General features: G+C 34.5%; 1 long non-coding RNA gene across 1 annotated transcript; it reads right to left on the bottom strand.

Moving 5' to 3' along the window:
* Positions 1–259: 259 nt before the first annotated feature.
* On the bottom strand, positions 260–16,143 carry LOC131921681 (uncharacterized). The gene is made up of 3 exons (XR_009382060.1): positions 16,052–16,143; positions 6,057–6,148; positions 260–427 (listed from the first exon to the last, which is right to left on the bottom strand). It is a non-coding gene; the product is annotated as an uncharacterized LOC131921681 (long non-coding RNA).
* Between the last annotated feature and the right edge of the window lie 6,298 nt (positions 16,144–22,441).

The following is a 22,441-nucleotide window of genomic DNA, read 5'->3' on the forward strand; positions in this document are numbered from 1 at the left end:
CAATATAAGCAGTGAAATTTTTTTTTAGAGTTTGGGAAGGTGTGATTGTCTGAATTTGAAATGTCAAGCACAGGTTAATTAATTTTTTTTTTCCTAATTTGGAAGGAGAAGAGTAGATCTGGGGAAAAGGGTATGTGGAAGAGGAACGAGTGTGGGGAAACTTCGACCAGGGTGCGATGTAGGAGAGAAGAATAAATAAAACAAATAAAAATGAAATAAAATTCAACAATATACAACAAAAAAAAGAAAGAGGGGACCAGTGGGTGCCAGGATGTCATTAGGGCTTGTCTTTTGAAGGTTCTAGATGGCTTCTAGTTCCTTGTGCTTTCTTTGTCCTTGTTGTCTTGTACACAGTTTCTGTCATGTATCCTGCTGCCTTGAATTCACATGCTCTGCAATGCCATCCACGATGATGGACCAAAATCATCTGAAACCATCAGACACAACAATTATTTCCTCCTTCTAAGTTGTTAATATGGGAAAATATTACAGTTTATTGTACATATGACAATTTGCATATCAATCTTCTGATATGGATGTTAGACATCTTCCTGTAATTGGCGACTGCATCCGTTGCTTTTCTTTTCACATGACAGAAGCAATTTATAGGATGGGAGCTTACTTTAGACTCACAGTTTCATGACAGGGAAAGTTTCTCTGTCAAACCATCTTGGCTTATTGATGACAGGAAATTTTCATGTAGCTTGTTCATATCTTTGCAGACCATGAGTCATGACAAGACCACCATGGTCTACTTTTCAAAGCTTTGCCTAGAGGCTTATGTTTGGTGGGTAGGCCCTGTACCATGAGAGATATATGGCATCTCAACTCAGCACCAACAACTTGTGGCCAAGTATGTAGCCATGTCAGACTGTGGAGAATATCTCACATTATCTCACGTTAAACCATTACAACTGCCATGGTTAAGGTGTTACCAGTGTTTGAATATTATGTAAACTAAAATGCTTGAAAAATATTGTAAAATTTTACACTTGAGCAAACAACACATTTTCACATTTAACACAACTTACAGCTGTGCCACACATGTGCGAACATTTGCAACATTAGATGATTTTTGTTTCCATTGGGATGTTTCATGCTGTATTCATTAAAAACCAATGATGCAGGACAAACTCCTCATGCTTTCATTGATTATTCAATGTATCCTATCACAGAACATCTATTCTAACCTGTTGTTCAACATTAATCAGATACTGCTAATACTCACTGTGGTTTCATAGGGATTTTTAAAAATATCATACCTGCTATTCTGTTCTAGGATAACGAAGTACAATTTTCTGTACCATCTCTCTCACTTCCCTTCATGATACATTTCACATATAGCTTTTCCCACTTTGTCTCGTAACTCATGTATATAAAATATAATGTTACTATAAGTTGTGAGGAGTTTTTATTTAACAATTAAAATGAAATTGAGTTATATCATTTTTCCTCATTCTCTTTCCTCCCTTTAATCCATGTCATTTACCCACCTTATTCTCTCTCAAGTTCATGACCTCCTTTGCTTTCATTTTACATACATATATTATACACATTATATATATATACTTACATATTATATACATATATATGTATTACATGTATATAATATATGTATATAATGATTTTAGGTCTCACCACTTGGTAACTTGGTATTAGATAACCAATTGAGTGGTGACTTTGCTTAGATTTTCCCTTGGAATGACATATTTTCTCCAAGAGCTTAATAAGCCACCCTTTGTGTTGTTGGTTAGGGATGACCAAGAGGCCCCTAAAATATTATAGTCTATTATTGTTGCTTCATTTGTCCCCCAGAATTTGAAAGTAAGTCCCAGTAGCTGAAGAGAACATACTCTTTGGACATAGAATTTTGAAGATCTGAACTCAATCTGACTTGAAAGATTTTGTCCTAAAGACTAGTATTTCTGATATCATAAGTTGGCATGCAAAATTCCAAAGCAGGAAGGCAGGCAATAATTGTGCCTAGTTATAACACCTATGAGCCAGCTTAATAAACTTAGGGTGCCTTTAAAGTAGTGTCATGCTTCTTTTGGTGCTAATTAATAGCTCTCTATTTGGACTACAGATCTGCTCAACAGGAGGAAAATCATAACTGGTGGAAGAAACCTATCCTATTTCTGAATCTAGTAAAGTCATGAATCTTGGACAAGAACCTACAATTACTACTTTACCAAACAAGCCTAACTACATGTTTTCACTATATTTTATAGTTCTAATTTATTTTCATGCTTTTGATTCATTGATATTTCATAATTTATTTATATACGTTTTTAGTTTATTGATACTTAAGCAGATAAATGTTAATAATATTGCTTCCCCCCACGACCATTCAGCTTTACCAATACCACTTATAAAAATAAAGAACAAATGTTCCATTTCTAATGGCCTTGTTGTCATGGTTTATGCTCAAATTTGCATGTATAGGGAGATCTATTACAGACCTGTGCAGTCCCATCCATTTATCTATATCCATGTGACATCCCTGAGAATTAATCTGCATTATCAGTTTGACTGTATTTAGAATCAACATAGACGCCAAAGCTTCTGTAAGGGAACTTTCACAACATTATCTTCCATGTAAAGAGTAAATATGTATTGCATTCTTCTCTGGTCATATGTACTACATTGATTCATAAGGGGGACAAAAGAAAGGAAACTAGCTGGGAGCAATCATTAGTTTTCTCATTTCTAACACATTGTCAACTGACCAGGTATTTCTTGTTCTCACTGACATTCCTTCCTACCTTGATGGACTATATCACTTATTAACTCTTCTTTTTTTAAGTGGTTTCTCTTCCATGTTTTGACACAGAAAAGAAAAAACTAAACACTACAATCTTTTATGAACATTTCACTAATTTGACTAGTGCATGAATTATGTAGAACTAAGTCCTTCAAATATTTGTTGTGTGTGTGAGTGTGTAAGCATGCATACCTGAGTCATCCCATGCACTTTAAGGATTTTCTAGCTATTTTAGATGCTTTGCTTTTCAACTGTACTTTAGAATGAGCATGTAATATTTTTTTTAAATGCACTTGATTGAAGGGCATTGAAACTACACAAACCTAGGAACATAGAATTTAATTAATTAATTAAACTATAGTACTATTTATCTATTCCCTAATTGCAATTATCTCTAATGTATTCACTACTATTGAGTTATTCCTACTAATATTTTGTACTTTGCCACATAGAGATTTCATGGCTAACCTCTAAATTATACCCATATAAAACCTAAATATTGAAATCATATTGCAGTAACATGAGCCTTTTCCTAATTGCATATGTGAGTATTTTAAATATAACATATATGTATTGTTTTACATTCCATATTTTCCACTGGTAACATCTGCAGTAACAAATAAAAACTAGAACTGGAGCTCAGGGGTAGATTGTCTGCTTTGTGTATGTGATTCCTTGGCTAAATGCCCAGCAACATGTGAAAAAATCCGAAAGCAAATGAAATATAGTTCCATAAGAGGAAATTAAGAGAAAACAATTGCAACAGCCACCTAGAAGAAGCAAGGTGATACTTGAAACAAGACGAGGTCTAAGAGCAGACTGAAAGCCCACATACTGCTGTCAAAATGAATTGGAAAGTTCATAGCTGTAGCTGGGTACTCATTTTTAAACTCCCACTGTGCATAGATAGTGCACCGAATTTTTGTATTAACCTACAGCGTGGGCTTTGGTCTGTAACCATGTCTGATAAACACAATTTGACACCAGGGCCTGATCCTGACAGGCTCTGATTTATGGCAACTGTCTTTTCTACCTGATGAGCATCCATTTGCCCAGACCAGAACAGCACCTCAGACAGCTGGGTCAGCAAAACCTTGAGCTATTCTTCTCACTCTCTTACATCCTTTCCACTGAATTTTCATGCTAAAAAAAATGAATAAAGCTGATGTGTAGATATCTGCAAGGAAGATGTCTGCCTGTTCTCACTTTATTTGCATTGACTATTCTGAATCATTTCCATTAATAAAAACTAGATAGTACATGTTTAGATTCTTGTTTTCTCAGAATTTAATTATCTCAAAATCAAATCTGCCTAATTTAAAATAAAAACATAGTTTTATTATTTTGCATAAACATAGCATACACATGGGTGATAGAAAGAGATCCTGCTGTTTACAGTGGGAAGACCATAAAAATTGGTGGACAATTATACATATGAATGCTGTAATCATTTAGTTTGTGTTAGTCAGATAATTGTATACAAGGGCACAAAGTGTCATAGTCTATTTGTGTCCTCTCACAATTTGCAATGTTGAAATCTAAAATCCCATGTGATGGTTACTTTAAAGCTCTTGAAGATGATTATATCATCATAGCAAAATTCCCATGCAGAGAACATATATCCTTCTAAAAGAGACCTCAAAGTTTTTTCTTGTATTTCACTAAGTGAAAACACATCAGATAGCTGTATGTGAAAAGACAGTCCATTCTTACAGCCATTGACAATAATAGTATCTGTTCTTAGACATCCCAGCATCCAAGACTCAGTGGAATACATTTGTGAAGTTTTATAGCTACTTAATTTATGGCAGCTTGCTGAGGAGCCCACATTGATGAGTTTAGAAGGCCTTTTCCCCCTTAGATTTAAGAATAAATATTTATTCATTCATTTATTTGTCTATGTGTGTATGTGTGAGAGAGACAAAGAGAAAGCTGAGTGCCTCTGGGAATAACACTAAAGTATTGAGAGTAGAGGACACAGCAATTGATTAATGGACATTTAATATCACATAATGTTTTATTACAATGGATACAGAGTTATAAGAAGTAAAACAAAGTTATGCATTTATGAAATATGCAAATGACTATCAGACAGAGGAAAAAGTTTTTTTTAATATGAAAGGCATCAATCTTCCTCCATTGGGCCATGTTTAAATCTTATGATGGCAGGCATTTTTGATTCACATATGGTACTACATCTGACATTTAAAGGATCCAGAATTTTGTGAACCATCTCTTTCTTGTGGATCTGCACCCAGTCTGCATGCAGTTACGTGACACAGACACACTTCTTCTAAGATTATGATGTACAGTTTCAAGACAATTGGTATTTACCCCCAAAATGTTCTTTATAGCTATGTAGGCAACACACTTTACAATATCACTGCTATGTTTTAAAGATTTTGAACAACATAGAACAAAGTTATTAAAGTGTTTATAAGGAGAACTCAAGGTCATTTTTTCTTGAGTATTTTCAGCACAGAGGTATCACATGGTTTGTTACTCATTTTTTTTTTCCTCTCCAGTCTGTCTTTTGCCCTACTTCTCATGTGATGCTTTGGAATTTTGCTTCTGTACATTTTCCAGAAAACACAATAACCAGGCAGGTAAAATCCACTGAAAAATATAGAAATCCCAACAAAATCCCAACGTAAGTTTTCTTGACTCAATTTAATTATCTCTGACATTGAAATAATTAATTAACAATTTGGTGAACATTAGTGTAAGATCTCTTTGATTATATGATGTTGTGATTTTAATTCCATATATGTATAAATTGCAATAACTATGGCTATCACACCATATGGATTTTTAACGGAACTTGATACATTTTCTCTCCTTCATATATTTATGTTTATAAATCCGCATGTCTTCTGTTATATTATAAAATGCTAGCATTAGAAGAATTTCGTGCAACAGGCAAAACTTATTGGTTTCCTCCAACTCTTCTAGAAGCCAATAGAATTCTTGCTGTAGGAACCAAATGCATGTTCCTTGCACTTGCTGTTCTATGTGTATTCATAAGAAAATTAACTGAATCCACTTCCTCCAGTTACTACTGGTATGAGTTCTTTTGGACTGCAGTCAAGATATCCAGTTCATCATACTGAAGATTCACCAAAAGTTTTACCATTAAACTCATGCTCTATCTCAATTGTTTAAGGGTTTGGAAAGAGAATACTTATCTGTAGCATGAATTTTAACAGGTCTTATTAATAAAAACAAATCTCGACCAGGTATTGGGGTGTACGCTGGAAGATCAGAGAGACAGAACAGGCCACAGCCACCTCACCTCGCCAGTTCCTCAGCTGGTCCTGTTTCCTCAGACTGGAAGCCTCTGAGTCCTCATCCAGAATGAATCTCAGCTGAACTGCTGCTAGAAGCCTAAAAGATTAATCAGCCAAATGCTTAACCAGCCAAATGCTTAACCAGCCAAATACTTCTAGTTTCTGGTCTCAACGCCATATATATCTTTCTGCTTTCTACCACCACTCCCTGGGATTAAAGGCTCACTTTCTGGGATTAAAGGCGTGAGTCACCATGCTTGGCTGTATCCTTGAAATACATGGATTTCTGCCTCTGGAATGCTAGGGTTAAAGGTGTGTGCTACCACTGCCAATCCTAAGTATCAAGTAGCTTTTCTGTTCTCTGAACCCAGATAAGTTTATTAGGGTACACAATAATTTGGGGAACACAATACCACCACACTTATCAATTTATGATACTAATTAACACCATGAAATCAAAACTTAAGTCTTAAGTATTGAAGGTTGACTTCCACATTCTGTTTAGTTGTGACACATTCATAGTAAGAAAAATCACTTATATTTTGCTTGACTTTTTTATTAGGTATTTTCTTAGACACTTTATCAAAAATTAGAAAAATAATTCTATCAATATCAATTGTTAGTGGTAAGATAAATTTTTAATATATATTGCATATATTAAATATTAAGTATATATGTATGTGTGTGTATATATATATATATATATATATATATATATATATATATATAAAACCTAAAGCAAAATCTCATAACATAAAAAAGAGGATGATGCAAATAATCAATAAAATGTTTTCTTAGGCAAACATGATAAATAATTTCAGAGAGCTCTGCCATTGTTTCCTACATTAGAACATATTTTGACTTCAAAATAACAGATGTGTTGGTGACATGGAACCTTTCAGCAGTGAAATATTTATATTTTAAAATATTAATTCACAAAATCTATAAGAATGTCCTTTAACTCTTTATATATAAAGGCAAAACAAAATTTAATAAATGTCATGATAAATTAAAATAGGAAGAGACCAGCTATGTCTTTATAGATATTTTAATGAGAATCCATTCACACTACTGAAAAAAAGATGGTATTATCATATTGACTAATCTGTCCAGTCATCTGGTCATCTAAATGCTTGCTTGAATTGGTTGGGGCTGTTATTTATTCTCTGCTTCAGAGCAATGAAGAGATAGGTATAAACATGTTTTTTCCTTCATCTAAAGAAGTTTTCTTATTGAGAAAGAGGTTTGGAAAAAAAATAAGCTGTTAAAAGTTATTCTACTTTTAAACTGTCTATAATTCATCAGTTGTTGTACATTGACTCCTAATTGATAGGCTGTTTCCTATACTCCTGGATATCCTGAATGCTGAGCAAGTTTTGGATGTAGATGTTGTCTCTGACAGGAACTAACAATAGATACTTGAGTTATTCCCTCCCTTTGTTTGCTTAAATTTTATGATTCATCTTTTGGAGATATTAACTTGAAATCTTTGACAAGGTCAATGACTATTAAATTAAGCAGTGTAACTAAAGTTCTCAGAAGATGTGTGACTGATTACAAATACTCAATATATCTTAGATCTCAGCTATTTTACCCAGGTGACATAGACTACCTTGTGGAACAATTTAATTCCACACCTTCTTTCCTATATCCTGTTTCAAGTCCTTTCCTCACCACATCTTGTCCCTTGGAGACTTGTATAATATGTCTCCAACTTTCTACTGCTTTCATTTACTTTAGAAACTATAAATTTGGTCCTAGATTTTTATGCAGATTTATATAATTCAAATCATCAAGCTAAAATTAAATATTAAATTTAATTTAATCACTTGTTTAACTTATTTTATGCTAGTTTTTGCATCATTTAATAGTATATTTATATTCCCTCTTATATTTCAGAGGAGAAGGAGCAAGCAATTTGGTTTCACATTTAGAAACCAGACTGCTTACAACTAATATATTCATGTTGGAAGACTGCCAATCTATATTGCAGATAGGCACTAAATTAATTCATTTGGGTCCAGATTCAGCTGTGTTTGCTCAGACAAAATTTCTGCCTGAAGTTCCATTGACTCTGAGGTCAATAAAATCTTTGCATATATAAATCCTGATGAGTCAGGTCTTGAATAAATATCTTTCAGTTTCTCTCAGTGTGATGCTTATCAGTGACTAACCAAACGGTATGTGATGAAAGATTTGAATTGACTTGTTGAAGACAGAGTTCTTTTGTGGAGTACAGGACTTGAAATTAAATAAAAGATAAAGATCACATATTTTCAATTTCTTTCTACATTGATTCAGTTGTCAAACAACAGTGAATAAATTTATTGAAGAATGATTTTATGTGCCCCCTGCCTTTCTTAATAGTTCAAATGCTTACTTTTTTATGCATGTAATGTGAGGAGACATCATTTTGGTCTTTATGCTGATTGAATAAGGTTAAATTGAATCGTTTATTTAGCTCCTTAAAAATAACACAAAATTCCATTCCTTCTGTGTGTTATAAAATATGCAGTCGGTACTTTGGCTTCCATTGCAGGGTATAGTCTAACGAGGGGCATAATTGGAGGTTTCAAGTATCCTGCAAGGAAGAAACCCTGCCAAGTCTATGCTTTCAATACAATTAAGCTGAACAACTTCACAGAAATTTATCAAAACTCTTTGATTTACAAACACGGGACTCCAAAAAGTGAAACTGAAATAGATCAAAATATTTCAATTTACTATCCATAAAAGTAAGCAGGAGGAAGTTGGGACTTTAAAGTTTTGTTTGAAATGAGAAAGTTTCACAGGCACCAATTAATATAGATAACATTATAGAAAGGGGATGAGGTAGCCTTTTCACCTTCTAGGAAATGTGCTGGAGATTCAGCAATTGCTAATATGTCAATTAAGGAATGAACAAGAACTGAAGTGGTTCTAACATAAGATGAAACTTTGACTCAGTGATGTCTGCCTGCATATGTAGGTTCATTGTAATCTTATGTGGGTTTCTAGGCCTGTGATGAAATTTCAGTACCAAATGCAACTTCAGGTAGAAAGGGTTTATTTCACCTTGCACTTCCATAAGATGGTTCATCACTAAAGGAAGTCAGGACCGGGAGTCAAGCAGATCAGGAACCTGGAAGGAGAAACTGGAGTAGAGGCCATGGAGGAGTTGAACTAGTATAACCATATTAACTATATAGTTGCATTTAACTATATATAACTATATATAGTTATATATATATATATATATCAAATTTTATATATATATATAGTTAGATGGATAGATAGATATACACTTTCTGTATATCTATATCTATCTCTATCTATCTATCTATCTATCTATCTATATATATATATATATATATATATATATAAAATGAGGAGGAACCATTTAAGGGAAAGATGTTTTTCATATATGATATATGAAACATATATGATATCAGTGAAAACTCCAAAATAAATAAAGTTTTGTTCATAGAAAGGTTCTTTATTGACAAAATAAAACCAAAAGTCAGAAGGTAAAATAGCCTTTGAGTTAGTTTACAGAGATCAACTTCTGGGAACAAAATTCAGACTTGAAAAATGATCGAAAATGGCAGAGTAAAGAGATACCTGACATACTCATTTTTACAAAATACAGAGAATGGTTTTCTGCAGAGTCAGAGTCTTACCGTGTAGCTTTAGCTGGCCTGGAACTTGCTATCCTCCTACCTGAACAGTGCACATGGACAACCAAGGACCAAGGTTGGGTTTGCTGTTCTTCTCCATCATTATTCTACTTTATTCCTTGACACAAGGTCTGCCAAATGTTTATACTCTACAGCGAGCCACAGCAGCCAGCTTGTTCAGTGAATCCCATGCTTCCATCTTCCAAGGCTAGAATAGGTGGGCTGCCCAAACCCACTCAACATTTATAAAGTTTGTGGACACACAGCCTCTGCTCTGCTTGTGCATCAAGTGCTTTAACCACTGAACCATTCCCCTATCTTCTTTATAGCGTTGTAGCAACAAGTTTACTTACCTACCAAGCCAACTTTGTAGCCCATATTTATGGAATTTTTATATGTCTTTCAGTATTTTATTGTTTACTTGAATTATATTTAACATAAAGAATTTGGGGGATTTAAATTTATATACTAATATTCTAAAATTGGATCAATATATGTTCCTGCCAACACAGCTCCCTCTCAACTTAAAGTGCTCTTTAAAATTTTATTTTAATTTTAAGCACTCCATCTAATCAGTTCTGTCTTTGTGTATATGAGTGTAGGCTCACGAGACCTTCTAGGATCGCCACCCACAAGAAAGAATGGGTCTCTACTTATAGCAGTAATCAGCTGCAGATAGCTCTTCAGTTAGACTAGGACCTCTGCGTTCCTCCCTTGTCTCTGCTGGTGTCCTAAGTCCACCATCTATGCCCAATACGCAGAGAAGAGCATTTGCCAACATGCTGCCTTCTCCTCCAGCTCTTGAATTCTCTCTGTCTTCTCATCAGTGTTGTTCCCAGAGTGGTGGAAACTAGGAAATGGAGCAGGATGTGAGTTACCCCAAATTAAGTTACAATTCATTTAAAAGTGTAATTTTGTTTGGAACAATATAAATTCCTATAAAGGAGACATTGCTGACATGATAAGATGGACAAGTTACCTATTGCTCTAGTCCCTATTCCTCGGTGGTCCCTGAGTATTTAACCCACCCTCTGCAAAGGAGGAAAAGCACTTTGACTTATATATGGATTGTTTATATTTAATTTTCATATCCACACATGGAAAATATCTAAACAATAAAACATACACTCTTAGAATATTCTGTATTAACACTTAAATGATCTATTTGAAGTGTTCTTGACCACATAAATTATATATAATAAAACCTGATTAATTCATGATGCAAATGCATTCAAGTGTGAAATAACTATTATTACAAAAGTGAATATTTTCACTGCTCAGAGACTTTCTCTGCACATGTTTTAAAACTTCCTTCTTCTCTCTGTGAAATACACTCATCTTCAAACATACAGTCTTGTACTCTGCTTTCTCTTGTGACAGATTAAGACATATCTATAATATATTAATATATAAAAATGAAGCCGGGCATGGGTGGCACACGCCTTTAATCCCAGCACTTGTGAGGCAGATCCAGGCGGATTTCTGTTAGTTCGAGGCCAGCCTGGTCTACAGAGTGAGATCCAGGATAGGAACCAAAACTACAGAGAGAAACCCTGTCAAGAAAAATAAAAAAAAGGAAGCTTTATATATATAAAACTTATTATACATAAAATAGTATACTAATTCAACTTGTATCATCCCAAAAAACACTATGAACTGTTTCTTATCATCCTGTCTTTTAAACAGTAGTTTTGTGAATATTTAATTCACTGCTATATAATATTTGGCTTAAAGAAAATCTCAATATTGATCTGTGTACTTGCAGAATGATTTTATGGTTGTCACTTTGCTTACAGTGGATGCTAAATGTGAAAACTTGTGTTATATTTCATTTCTGCAAGAAATACCTAAGGGTAAAATAGGAACATCATAGATAACTACATATTTATTAGAAAAACAATATATTTGCTCTAAGGTGGTCATGTGATTTTTTTACATGTTGTTCAGTACTGTGAGTTCTAGATATTCCACAAATTTATCAATATTTAGGTAGGTCAGTTGTTTTATTTTAGTCATTCCTACACATACATAGTAGTGTATTAATTTGTTTTTATTTTGTATTCATTTGTTGAAATTTTGGTTTTTGTTATACTGCACAAAGTTTAAAATGTATTCTGATGAAACATAACATTAAAAAAATTTACTTTCCACAGTGGTTTTCTCTGTTATCTTATTGAGTTTTAAGTATGTTTTATACATCATATGATTCTTTTAATTGATATTTGATTTACAAATATATTCTTCATTGGTATACTGCATGTTCATTTTCTTAATGTTATTCTCACAGAAAGCTCCTGCACATAACTGCTTCACTAGAATCTATGACTAAATAATAATGTCTAATGTGTTTAAATTTTTTGATGTTTCGTGTTTAGGAAATTGTGTTTTAAAACAATTTCAAAGAGATTTATCTCATGTTTATTTCCAAAATTTACAGTAGTTTTACATTTTTTTTTTTTTTGGTTTTCCAGACAGGGTTTCTCTGTGCAGCTTTGTGTCTTTCCTGGAACTTACTTAGTAGCCCAGGCTGGCCTTGAACTCACAGAGATACACCTGGCTCTGCTTCCTGAGTGCTGGGATTCAAAACGTGTGCCACCACCACCTGGCTAGTTCTACATTTTATGTTTTGTTCTATTATATAAGTTGAGAATTTCGTATTACTGGGTAGGCAAGAAAATTAGTGGTTTTCTGAAAATAAATTTCTATTATTATTTGTTGTAAAGATTTTTTCCTTAGTGAATTTTACTGCAGATTGTTGTATCTATTTTATTATGAATGTTCAATCTGTCCTCTTATGTATCAGTCCTTCTGTTACTATCACATAGTCTTTGTTAGTATAAGCACATTGTGCTGTCTTTAATTCAGGTAGTTAAGGTCATTTTTCTTTGATTTTTATCTCTGAAATTGCTTTAACTGTTCTAGGTCGCTTCCATTTTCATAGAAATTTAATACCAGTATGTAATTTTATATATTTTATGGAATTTATTTTTTGATCTAACAAAGCATTTAATATATGTAGATACATATTTCTCCATTGGTGTAAAAATGTATGTTAGGGCTTGAGATATGTATGGTGATATTTTAATTGTACTGAAATGTGATTTCATTTGTATGTTAATAAATAAAGTTGCCTGGGGGTCAGAGCTAATAGCAAGCCATAGCAGAACTGGGCGGTGGTGGTGCACTCCTTTAATCCCAGCTCTTGGGAGGCAGAGCTAGGCGGATCTCTGTGTGTTCAAGGATACAGCCAGCATGGAGACACACACCTTTAATCTCAATACCAACCATAGAAGACCTGGAGGTTTGTACAGCCAGGCAGTGAGGAGGAGGTCATGTGGTTGGGTTTACAACCAATGAGAAGGCAGAATAGAAAGTCTATAAAAAAGACAAACAGACAGGAAGTAGGTCTCTCGCTGAGGAAGATAGCGGCAGTGAAGGGTAAGGTTTTTAGCTCCTAGCTATCGCTCTGACCTCTTGGGCTTTCATCTTTGCATTGGCTCTGTGTTTCTGATTTAATAAGACGGTTACATCTACAGATATGGGTCAATAGTTAGGAGTGTCTGTCACTCTTTTAGAGGACTTGAGATGGTTCCCATTCCTCCTGTCAGAAAGCTTATAGCTGCTTGTAATTACAGCTCTAGGAGATCCAATGCCTTCTTCTTCTTCCTGCAGGGTCAAGAGGAGTGCACACACACACACACACACACACACACACACACACACACACACACTTAATTAAAAAAAAAAACATGTACAAGTAACTGAATATGGTATGACCTAATTAGAAACCTAGATTTATCTTCTTCAGTTAGGAAGTTTCCTTATGGTATTTGGAACCTCAATCCAGAACAGAGGTCAGGACGGTCCTGGGAAATGTTTAGAAAAACAATGATTACATTTCATTCATAATTTAACACTTTGTGTCCATCAAGCTCTGTGTTGTCAAATGCCATCATCTGTTCACAATGTTATCTGATGCTGTTTTTCAATTGAGCATTTGCGTTTAACTTGTTTCTGCTGCTTCAATTTATTTTAGAGCAGGGACTCAGAAATTTGCCAGATATGCATACCTAGTAGATGCTTCACAGAGCTATAAAAATAAATAAATAGATCTAAGAAGCTTTCAAATTTTTCTAATTTCTTTTCATGTTAAACTAAAATTTTACTATGTATTTTTGGAGTTATAGTATATGTTAATGAATATCTATAACCAGTCTTGCAGATATATACAGATAAAAATTAGAAATTTATTTTGTTTAAAAAATGCACTTTAGGTTCCAGCAGAGAAAAGGAATCAGGAAATCATAAAGTCTTAAAACAGAATATTTCCCATTTCTCATTTTTAACCTACATCTATATGATGCTAAAAACATGGAAATATTTACATTGTGATGACTACTTCCTGACATTGCCTACCTACAAAACAGACACAAATTTGTGAATTTTTAATATTCTCTTCTGAAAGAATTAGAATTGTAATATAAATATTCCATTTTCCTGAGACTCAAGCTGTTCCCTTATGACTAAAACTTTGTTCTGCCATTCTATTTCTTCCCATCAGCCTGTATTAGCTTTGCCATATCCAGTCATCTAAAGACTAAGCAAAATGTTTTCACAAGGAAAATATGAATCTGAAAATAGTATTTATTTTGAAAGTAATTGTGAAAAATTCAAAAGATAAGCCATTTCCCTAAATATGAATCATATAGATTCTACAGTATTTCTACCCTGTTTCCTTGTTGAAGTATTCAAGGAGATCCGAAGAAGAATTTTAAATTACTTTTATAATTTACTTATTAATATGTATGTTTGAATGTCTGTGTGTGGATACATATGTATAAGGATGCGCACAGATGGTGGGAGAAGTCCCTGGGTCCCCTGAAGTTAGAGTTATACTCAATTGTGAGCCCCCTGACAATCTCTAAAAGGGCGGCAAGCACTCTTAAAAGCAGAGCCATCTTTTCAGTCCCCTCAGAATTTTTAAAAGACATGATGTGATAAATAACATTCCAGATACATAAGATATAGTGTAATATGTTTTATCTCATATGAACATTTGACATCTTCTCAAGAGAACTTCTTCTTGTTCCTTATTCAGTGGGACTCTCTCTCTCTGCAAACACCATGGCCAGCAGAGTAATGATCTACACAAGTTAGTTCTATTCAGCACACTTCAGTAGTAGATGTTGGTTGAAACTTCTAGAGTCTAACACTGGGCTGTTTACTTTAGACATATTGTTTAAACAGGAAAACTTTAGAAAAAAAGTTTTCTAGTGACAATTATCACTATAAAGCTCAAGGCAAAAGTATATCAAAACTCTTTTGCAAAGTACATGTGACCTCTTCCATAAGAGTGGATTTCAGAGCTAAAGGGCTTAGGGGAAGATTTATTTGGTCAAGGTCATTGTAGAGGTCATCAATCTCTACATGTGCATCTGATATCTCCCCTAAGAATGATTCTATTGACTGAGAAATAATGCTCAAGATAAAACTCAAAGTGGGAGGAATTGGGATAAATGTAAAAGTCTGGCCAATTTAGTTGTAGCTGGCCCTGCAGATAGCACAGGTCACCAGGCATAATTATAGCCATTTCCTGCATTCCAAGCATAAACAGGTTGCATCTTTTCCCTTGAACATAGAACACTCTATGTTAAATATTCCCAGTTTCCATAGTGCTTATCTGTGAGCACAAGGACCTCACACCCTCTGTACTATTCTATCAAAACTCAACCCTCACTTTTCATAATTGGTCATTTGCCACTAGATTCTGCTCAGTTCTGCAGCCTAAATGTTCTTTAGACTCATTTGCTCACAAAATATTTTCAAGTGCATTGTGAGAAGTTATGAATTATACTAAAAACCTTCATATTCACTACAGTGATTTAGAAACAATCTGATCTTTTCCTCGGACCATGCTGCAAAGTCACAGCGCTGAAGTTTACGACTTGAACATGAGCATGGTGGTGTGTTTGCTTATAATATTTAATCTTAAGTGTATGTCTAGGATTAATGGATAACTGAGCCAGATGTAAAATATCTAAAATGCAGGTTACTAAAATGATATTAAAAAGAAAATCATTATTTAAAAGGTAGTACAGTAAATACAGACATAGTAGAAATAGAGATATAGTTCAGCCAGAGATTAAAAATAGTTTTCAAAACTAGAAGAGCATAAAACACAATAGAAGTTGTAGATAAATAACTATATTTCTTAGTGCTCAGAATCAAATGACAAAGATTTAAAGTGTTGAAAATATATGAACCATAGGTGATCAATCAATTCTGACATTTCTGCAACTGTATTACATGTATTAAAAATAGAAATGTAAAATGCTCAGGCTCACCACTGAATCCCGGCCATACTGCTTAGCATGATACTGTCTTCATGTGGAAAGTCTTAGTCACTGTCCAGTGGTGTAAATTATCAAGGCTGTTTCAATATAAAAAGAAAAACAAATAAGCAATAAACCTTTAAGAGTATTTGCTGAAAAGAAAGGAACAATAATCTAAAAAGTTTCCAATAGTAAACTACAACCAAAGCAAGTTTGTGGGCCACGGATTGCCCTAGATTTACAATATGCTGCTAACTTGAATAAGCATCTACAATTCTACAATTAGACACTTGAGGTTGGTACTTTTTTAGTTTTATTTATCACTTTGACCAATGTGTTCGAATTATTAACACTATTTCTGAAATAAACAACAATTAGTGAATATTCTCTCAAGATATTTAATATTCAAATGGTTTTTGAAAATGAGCTTGACCTCTAGGTGTGGAAATAATTTCAAACCAAATGCACAGTCAGTCTCCTTTCCTACACTTGTCCCTTCACGTTGTTTGCCATTATAATCTTATTGTTTAAAGAATGCCATCTTCCTAATCACTTGAACCTGTGCAGCAGCTCAGTCAGCTCTTCCACCAGTATAACACAATGCAAACTATAAGCCAGTCCAGGTCTAATGTAGATGTGACCAATCGTCTTATTAAATAAGAAACACAGAGCCAATTCAGAGAAGAAAGCCAAGAGGTCAGAACTAAGAGCCTTACCCTTCCTGCTTCAGCGATCCTGCTTCAGCCAAGAGAGCTCTTCGAAAAAGGGGCCTACTTCCTGTGTGTATGTCTTTATATAGTCTAGCTGTTCTGCCTTCTCATTGGTTGTAAACCTAAACACATGACTGCCTTGTCACTGCCTGTATGTACCGCCCTCCAGGTCCTTAAAGGCGTGCGCCACCACCACCACGCACTTGCTATGGCTCTAAAACTCTGACCCCCAGGCAACTTTATTTATTAACATACAATTAAAATCACATTTTAGTACAAGTAAAATACCACCACAGTCTAATGATTAAGTACCATCATTTCTTCCTTCTAACTCTTCAGGCCAGATATCCATGCTGATTAACCATGCCTCCTTGCAATGCTGCTCAAGAAATCTCCAGTAGGCAGGCCCTGATGAACTTTCCCCCAAAAGTTAGAAAGGTGAATAAGCTAATTTTGAAGTTGTTACTGCATTGGTATAGCCACAACAACAACAACAAAATCTAAAATATTTGACATTGAGGATGGGACCAGGCAACGAGACATAGAAAAAAATAATAACTTAAGGGATATTTTAATAGAGGTTAAAGGATATAGAACTCGAGGCTAGAAGGATGCTATTATGTGATCTATAACACCAGCATACTTAGCAAAGCAATTACCTGCAATAACGTGAAAAAGAAAAATATAGTGAATTCATAAGCATACATACAGATTGAAAGAGATTTTTCAAAGTAATGCTTTTTTTTTACAACAATATCTAAGAGATGCAGGCACAGAGAAATAAATTAGTTGGAGCTGTTCAATTGTTTAACAAAATTTACAGGGCATGTAGATGAAGTAGGAGAATCTTTCTTACTGTCCAAGTGTGCTTGTGGTAAAATAAAAGTGCAGAAGAAACCTTCAAACCCAGAATCTATCAGGAAAACAATACCTCGTGATATTTAATACTAAATTAGCAAGTTAAGATCTAAACAGCAGTTAGACTTTTTATGATACAACAAGGACACATGAGTTTCCTAATCATTTTACATTTTAAATTTTTAAGGATTACAATACAACTGTGCCCTTCTAGAGAAGATCGTGTCCAAACAATTTTAAGGTGATTTCTAATTTTTAATAGGAGATTCCCAAAACATTTTGAAGGAATATTGCTTTTGCTCCAGAGCATCATGTTTCAGAGCAGAATGAATGTTATAAAAACTTGGAGTTTAAGTTGCTATTTAGCTGACAGCCTGAAAAAAGATTTACCAAAAATACAACAGCAGTATCATTCGCTTAGACTTTAAAAGATCATCAGTGACTATTATTGAAAGCAATTTTGAGATCCCTGGCCCTTGGAAGAAGCCAGAGCACTCGGTGACAATCATAGGCCATGTCTTAATGAAAGTAAGAGTGCTTTGGAGCAGTGGCAATGGATAAGGGCAAATCATTACAAAGCCATGAAGAGAAATCTCATAGTGTGGAAGTAAGCATGCAATCAGAAATACTAGCAGACATGATTGAATTGGATTCTATTATTTCTGTGAAATAATGTTTGGCATGTTCTTACTTTCCTACTTTTCAAAAAGATTTAATAACTGATATTATTTCCCTATACAATCCAGTGTTCCAGAGGAATGCTTTACTTCTTTGATTATTTGTTTATTATTTTTGCAGGTTTTCACAAGTGAAATTTTGTCTGTAATTGGACCTGGTATAGATGTTCAGTTTCTAAACTACATGTTTTTGCAATTATAGGTAGACAATTTAGGAATCTTAAAGATGGAGTCAATGTATATTTTTGAATGTTAGTAACAATTGCAAAAACATCAGTGTGGAAGCTTGTTATCTATTATTGCTATGGTATCATCCACTCAAAGATATCCAAAAGCATGTTCTTTAATGTGACTTCTCTATTTTCCTTCTCAATGATAGAGGTTGTTCTCTACTGCCATTTGAATTACTGTAGATATATAAATGTTTAAGTCAACTATTTTAGTCCAGAATGGAGACAATACAAAATGGCCATTTTTGTATCTATTCTTATTGAACAAATCAGTTGTACTGTATGAAAATCATGCTACATAGAGGCTCCATGAAATGTCCAGATTGGCAATTCCTGTGTTGTTCACCATTGTTAGCTAGTATGGACTGTTGGTCATGTTCTTGAGTTGATTTTGGAGTTCCTTAGATTATCAAATGTATGAATGAATTTTTCTTGTGTTACCACAGCTACATGAAAATATGATAAATGAGAAACAATATACTAAGAAGAAAATAGTCCAACTATGGAATATGAAAGAACTCTCAAAATAATTCTTTATATGACTTGATTTAGTTCTTAGAATAAAATAAAAGAACAGTGGCTAAGGAATTGATGATATGAAATTTGTCCTGTAAAAATGACATAAAGAACATTCTAAATATGAACAAAGATGGATAGTGGCCCAGTGGAGTTAAAAGGTTGTTTCCTGGGGAAAGGCCTAGACTGAACTCATAGGACAGTTTTTCTCACCTATAACAACAAACACAATTACACTTATTATTAGGGACAATGCTTCTAAGATTTAGAATGGATACCCTATTAAAGCTCCCATGGATGTCTATTACAGGGCAGTTTGGGGTGTTCCACTGCAAACTGATTTATTCCATACAACTTCTGGAAAATTTTATACAAGTTGAAACCTATTAGTTTAGTCATTGTAGAGACAAAATAAAAAAAAATCACTTTTAAAGTTTTTCTGAATTTAAGAAAATGGGAAACATTAGAACTTAGAACGTCCTGATGAAAATAAACAAATAAAGGGTTAGATTTTTGGTAAATCATCATGGGAACAGAAAAATATTTAGAAGTTGTGAAACACAATTTCAGTGTCAAAATTTTATCTATGCCCTTGGGTCCCTGCAGTACCAGTATATTTCCCACAATTACTCTTTTTATTTGTTCTTCCAATATGGTTACTTAATGGAGTAAGACATTTTGCACTTTATTCAAGGTTTTTAGGAAAAGTCTGTTTTTTTGGACCAAATTATAAAACTGAATACTGCTCTTTGTAACTATAGATTTGAAAAATACCATGGATTATTTGTAGTCTAAAAGAAATTTCAAATGAATAATTGAAGATCAAATCACAACAAAGTTTTCACATACTTGAAATATGAAATTTCTTTTATGAGATGTGAAACAAAAGTTATATCGCTGTGCTATGGTTAGACTGTGTAATATCTACTGTGTAATAAATAGCCTGTGATGCAATGGTTTGAAGCTCAGGAAGTCACACTGTTCTGGGATGTTCTTAAAATATAGGAAATGGGCAGCACAGCAGAAGGAAGGAAGCTACTGAGCCCTCCTAAACCAAAGCATGAGCTTCCTCAAGGGGCTCCTGTCATGTAAGTTGTCACAGCCATGGAAGGTAGGTATAAAGAAATCAGATCATCTTTTACTAAACATGGCTATGCTTTGTTGTTGTGGGTTTTTTTGTTTTTTTGTTTTTTGTTTTTTTCCCCTTAATAGTGGTTTGCAAGAGGAATTTGGAAGAGTCTGGAGTAGAAAATAAAAGTGTATTAGAATGATTTTTGACATGATTTAAAATCTGTATCGTGTTCTAACAAATAAAACTTCTCTGGGAATCAGAGAACAGAACAGCCACGAGATTAGACATTGAGGCCACTCGGGAGGCAGAGATCCGTATGGATCACTGTGAGTTCAAGGCCACACTGGGAACAGAGCCAGGCATAGTGGCACACGCCTTTAATGCCAGGAAGTGATGGCAGGTATCAGAAAGGTATATAAGGACCAGGAACTAGAAGCTTTTTAGCAGCAGTTCAGCTGAGATCCATTTGGGAGTGGACTCAGAGGTTTTCAGTCTGAGGATTCGTGGAAACAGGATCTGCTGAGAAGTTGACAAGGTGAGATTGGCTGTGGCTTGTTCTGCTTTTCTGATCTTTCAGCATTCACCCCAATATCTTGCTCTGGGCTTTTTTTTTTTTTTTATTAGTAAGACTTTTTGCAATTCATCTTACACAGCATGCTAAAGGAAAAACAAATAATGAAGACTATGCAATCAGTCTTCATATGGTATCTGGAACTCCACTGGGAATTTGACTACTAGAATTCTGGAAAATAAGTTTATCCTAAGAATTTGAAGTTTGCTGATTTTAAAAATCCGTGAGCTTAATTAAGTAGGCAGAGGAATTGCGTGACACCATGGCATTCAAGCTGTCTTGCTGTTGTTGCTGGCTGCCTTCAGTGAGGCATCCAGGAAGAAATGAGAGCAAAGACAGCACCTAAGAATTTGCAAGATTTACAAATTGGACAGAACTGGATTGAATTAAAAGCTTTTGAGAAGAAGGGTGTGGTTGCTAATGACATTAGCACCATTGTAAAGAAACCATACAATTAACATCAAAAGAAGAAAGTCTTGGAGGACATTTCAGTAATTGGTCAGACTTTATTCAATATAGACTACAGGGATTAAGTGGAAAGTTCACGGAAAGTTCATTTTAGAGACTTTTTTAGAAAATAAATCCTTTCCCCATGTGCCCTCTGATTAAATGGCAGTTTATGAGTTTAGCTTCTAATACCCTCAGAGTTTGCTACAAGCATATCCCAAGGGCTACAGCTTCTGCTTGAGCAGGCACCAATGCTTCTGTTTGTCCATGCATTGTTAACTGTTCATGCCTACCAAACACAATAGTGAAAGGTTGGGTCAGATTCATTCCAGACTCTTAAAAAGGCTGGAGAAGCCACAATGTGTAACAAACTCTGTGAACACTCATTGAGGGACTAATGCATTCTTGAATCACAGAGGAATATGCAAAAGCGACTGCAAATTCAAGGTTGCAGCATGTGCAGAAGAAACAGATGATGACTTGACAAGGAAAGATGTGGAAAATGAGTTGTTCCAGTCGTAGAAAGAATGTGGGCTTGTTGTGGCTAATCTTAGTTGTCAATTAGACTGGATCTAGAATCAACTGAGACGCAAGCAACTGGGTATTCCTGTGATGGATTTTCTTGATCAGATATTTTAAGTGAGACCCATCCTAAGTGTGGGCAAAGTCTGGTGACAGTCCCCGTTTGATAGGACAAAGAAGTAAGGTTTTCCAGTTTGCTCACTTGGGCTTCATTCTTGTTACAGGTTTTTCCTGCTCTGCTGCTGCTACACCTAATTCCATTCCTGATGTTGGACTGGTTTCTTTAGGTTTCCAGTGACTCTCCAGAAATCCTCAAGACCTTCAGCCCTGTATCAGTATATCATGGAGTGAGCAACTACTAATTAGGTTCTTGCCTTCTCCTTTCTGGTATGAAACAACCACTGTTGGACTACTACCTATGCACATGTATTTGGATCCAGTAAGTGGCATTCTTTTTGGCTTAGGTTGAATTTGGCATGTAGTCCTTAGGATTTATGTACAATTTGTTGATGTACACTACCAGAAAACTAAAGAGAACAGTTAACTTAAGGAAATTAGAGATCTGACAAATGTTTCTTCCTATCTGTAGACCTTTCCTCAGTAGAAAATATACAGAAAAGGAAAAGGAATTTCTGTTATATGTGGTCTTGACATTAAATGAATTTCTCTCCATGGCTTAGTTTTCACTCATATCGGCTAAGGAAAAAAACAGAATACAGGCTGTGAATAAACAAACTTAAAACCCAAATTAAAGAGCCAGTTAGTTTATATAAATTTCTGAATAAAATTAACTCACTCT

This window comes from Peromyscus eremicus, chromosome 11 (genome assembly GCF_949786415.1).
Source record: "Peromyscus eremicus chromosome 11, PerEre_H2_v1, whole genome shotgun sequence".
NCBI lineage: Eukaryota > Metazoa > Chordata > Mammalia > Rodentia > Cricetidae > Peromyscus > Peromyscus eremicus.